This window comes from Octodon degus, unplaced genomic scaffold (genome assembly GCF_000260255.1).
Source record: "Octodon degus isolate 3935 unplaced genomic scaffold, OctDeg1.0 scaffold00004, whole genome shotgun sequence".
In the NCBI taxonomy this organism is placed as follows: Eukaryota; Metazoa; Chordata; class Mammalia; order Rodentia; family Octodontidae; genus Octodon; species Octodon degus.
Window position 1 is genome coordinate 21,037,582 of NW_004524580.1, and position 4,292 is coordinate 21,041,873.

Sequence of the window (4,292 nt, forward strand, 5' to 3'; positions counted from 1 at the left end):
CCTATGGTTTTCATGGCTTGAAGATTCATATTAAACTACACAGAAAACCTTCATGCTGGGGCCAGGGAGATAGCTCAGTAGAATAAGGGTCCTGAGTTCAATCCCTGGTACCACAAAAAAGAGAAGAAGAAAGAAAGTAAACCTTCATGCTCAATTAAGTTTTCAATTGTATATACTCGGTTACCCATATACTGGAAATAGCCAAACTGTACCTTCCTAGGTTACTGAAATTGTTAAACTGTAGAGATCTCATTGCCATTTATATTAACTATTGGCTCAGGCAGTTTAAGAATAAGAAATCATTAACCTTCTTTTGTTTGGTATTTATAAGAAATTCTGTGACATAGACAAAGAGAGACAGTGACAGAGAGACAGTGACAGAGAGACACACAAAAAAGAGAGAAAAAAACCCTCCTATTATACTGAAGCTAGGTGTTGTTGTTGAATGTATTTGAAAGCTAATGTTCAAAATTAAAAAACATTCAAAGCAGGCCATCAAGGTTGATTTCTCCTGGATCATTTTTGTGACAAGCTTAACTGAGATTATTAGTAGATCCTTGCAGTTAGAGGAGAGAATGCCATCTTTAAAATGATACATGTCAAGTATGTCTTCACTTTTGAAAACTAAAAGGCAATAAAGAGATATATTTTCTACTAAATGATTTTCTGTTTTACAAACACTGAAGGAATGAAGAAGTTCTCTAACTACAGCAATATGAGTTTAGGGCCCAAACCTAAAGCCAAAAATTAATCTCTATTGAGTTCTAATCTCAACACTGAAACAGGCTCATTCAGAAATCTTGTTAACTGGACTACACCCAGATTCCATCTGGAACATACAGAGGGAGCTGAGCTCTGTACAGTTGCAGAATATTGATTGTAAAAGGTATCTCCCAGCAAATACAAGGGTCAGAGCATCATAGTTGTGACAAGAAGCTGATCAGATGCTACTGGACATTCAGAAGCCTCCCTAGCTTGGGTCTGTTTGTTTTAATTTTATTGAGAAACAAATAGCAATGAGACAGTTTCAAAACCAATTAGTAGGACAGTTTCAATAATTAATGCATTGCATATTGTTGTCTTCTTAGTGGTTATTCAAAGTATGAGATGCAGACATGATATCCTCTCCAAACACTATCAGTACAAATCTTTCTTCTCATTGAATTAAGAGAATATAGCTGTATATCTATCCTAACTCTTTTGTATATGCAGATACAAAATGGTCCTTCATTTATATCCCCCTTTTTTAATTAGTTTTGTCAGAGATGGGTATTCCATTGCCATTTAAATATTGTAGGTGCATGAGTTCAGCAAAATAATCCAACGTAGTCCAGTAGCCCATAATAGTAGTGGGTTATCTGTAGGACTGGCAATGTCAGAAGTTGTTGACTTGAACATTTACAGTTCAACATATTAATATAGCTTTACTTTTTATACCTGGTTTTTATACTTTTCTGCTGGATGGTTAAGACCAAGATAAAGCAAGACCTATATAACAAGAAATGTAACTTTTGTATCTGCCAAGGTCAGTCAAATCCCCTCAGGATTAAACCTGAGATCCTGTACCTCAGATTGTAGATCCTTTGTCAGTGTCAGCCATGTGGATGAGTCACAGCCATTGCTTGACCAATTTGTTCTCTGTGAAAGCCTGAGAGAATGTTTTCTCTCCATGTGACTCTCCTTATGCATGCTCTACATCGTTGATAACTTTCTTTTGTGGCCCCATAATCTCCTTGATCAGAAAATTTGGGATATCACTGAGTTTGTTTGTTTTTGCTGTTGTTTTACTAAATTTGTTGGCAGCTGATTAACTAAAAATCCCATTCTACTACTGTCTTAGTCACTTTTGTTCATTGCTAAGGTAAAATATGTAACACTCAAAGATTTCAGTCTATAACTGACTGGCTCCAAGGCAGGGTGTCATGATAGAGAAGCATCGCAGAGAAGAATTAGTTCATGGTGAGCAGAAGGCAAAAGACATCAAACTACAAGCTACAGTAATAGCTTCTTTCTGCCCCTTTCATAGTCTACCTAGCCTACCCATCTTAGGGTAGTTGCCGACCCAATCAATGAACTCTGCTTAGTAATTGCACACTCTTAATCGAGCATCCCACATTCTGGATTCTTATATTCCTAGCAGTCAAGACCAGCTTTGGGGCCAGGAACATTTTCTGGAAGAAGATGGGTTTTCTTCCTTAACTCTTCTAGAAGGGTTGTTTCCAGAAGTGCAGGTTTCTGCAATTTTGAAGTTATTTGAATGTTAGGTGTTTCTGTTGAAGCTTCCAGGGAAAGTATTTTATTTTTACACATGCCAGAGAAACAGAGAGAAGTCATCACATCACCTTTACATGGCAGTTGTGGTGCTTCAGATGTATAACCAGCACCTAAGATGAGAAAAAGACAGAATCCAAGTAAGCAGGTGAGGATAAAGAAACGCACATAAGTTGATCATTACATTAGTCTCTCAACTTCCTGAGCTCCTGTAAGACCTATCACTAATTAGCATTCAAATTAGCAAATGAGATAGACATAACTCAATACAGAAATACTGACACTCCATTCCTCACAGTCCCTTTCCTAGGTCCCAGTCACCTAGAAGGCCCTAGATTACCTCAAATGCCATATTGAGTTTATAGCACTGCATATTTTACAGCACCATATTTTCATTTTTGCTTCCCTCTGCCAACTATGAATTCCTGGATGACAGAAGATGACAGAAACTGTGATTTACACACATTTGCAAACTCAGAGCTTCACAGAGTGTCTGAAATCGAGTAGAGGTAGGTGATTCTGTCATTATCACCACCCCTGTTGTTCCTACATAAAAGTTACACCCCACTCCTTCTTTTATTTAACACCTATTTATTACATGCCATGCAATTTTATGCACTTTACAAATTTAGCTTGAATGCCAATCGTTTAGGTGGCTACTGTTATTAGCTCCATTTTACAAGTAGGACACTGAGGAAAGACAAGGTAAAATAGTTTGGCTAACATCACACAACAATGGTGGTAGATAAAAAGATTGGCTCAACTCTTGAGGACTCTGCTGTGCCATTTGTCACCATGATACACTATAACATTTTCCATAGACGTTGCCCAGGGCATTGACGCATTACTGTGAGAAGTTCACCTGTCTCTCACAAGACTTGGATCATTTGGACATCAGAAGCTAGACTATTTATCTACAAACCATAAATTTAGAATCCAGAAATATCTGGACCTAAATTCTAGCTCATCTGTTACTTCTTCATGGGCTTAGTAGCCTGATTTCCTTCTTAAAACTATCATGTCAGGGGCCGGGGAGGTGGCTCAGTAGGATAAGCGCTTGACTGGCAAACGCAAGGATCTGAGTTCAATCCCCGGTTCCATGTCCCTCATTTAATCATGTCATTTGAGTAGAATTGGCATTATTCTCAACTACCACCATGCATCTCCACTGGTTTAAATGAATTATCAATGCCAATTTCCTGGACCATGATTAGTTCAAGAGCTGCCACTTGACTTTATTTGGATCAACAAGGTTCATTTGTGAATGTTCATTTGGGAGCACTTCTAGCCTAGAACATTCTTACTCTTAAGAGAGAACCCTCAGGCAAGACAAAATTGCTGATGCTGAAATAAAAAAATTCATCATGTCAGGAATTGTTGGCTACCATATTGCACATGAGCTCGCCTCAGAAGGAAGATGCCTCCTCAAAGTCAGTGCAGATGAGGGCAAAAGTTGAGTTTGTTGTGACATTGGTAAGGAACTTTAGTAGATCACCTTAAACCTGATCTTCTTTATTTTCAACTAGGTAATCAGATTCCCTTTTAATTGTTTTTTCTGTTGCCTTAGTGAGAAATTTCCAACACAGAGATCCTTAGACAAATTGTACAAAATCTTTGAGATGGTTTTATCTTTAAAATAGAGATAATGATATCACCTAACTACTTTAAAGACTAGCTTAAGCAACATAAGCAAGCATTAATGCATTTAGGAAATGTTATATTCATAAATTAAAGAGTTTAACCTGCCCTCAATCATTTGAAAATTACCCAAATCAGATGCAACTATTTTGCTTTGTCATCCAGGTGGATGGAAATGGTTAGGATATAGTTCTTTTCACATTTATATCTTGGATTCTAGTGTTTCAAGCTGGTCTATTTCTCAGTATGTGTCATTGTTTAATGCTGCAGTCCATAAAAGCTAGTCTACGTAAACCAGTAGTCTTCAGCCCTAGGATAATTGGATGTTCATTTGACAATAAGACAAAATACAAAACAAGGTCAAACTGCCACTGCAATTACTA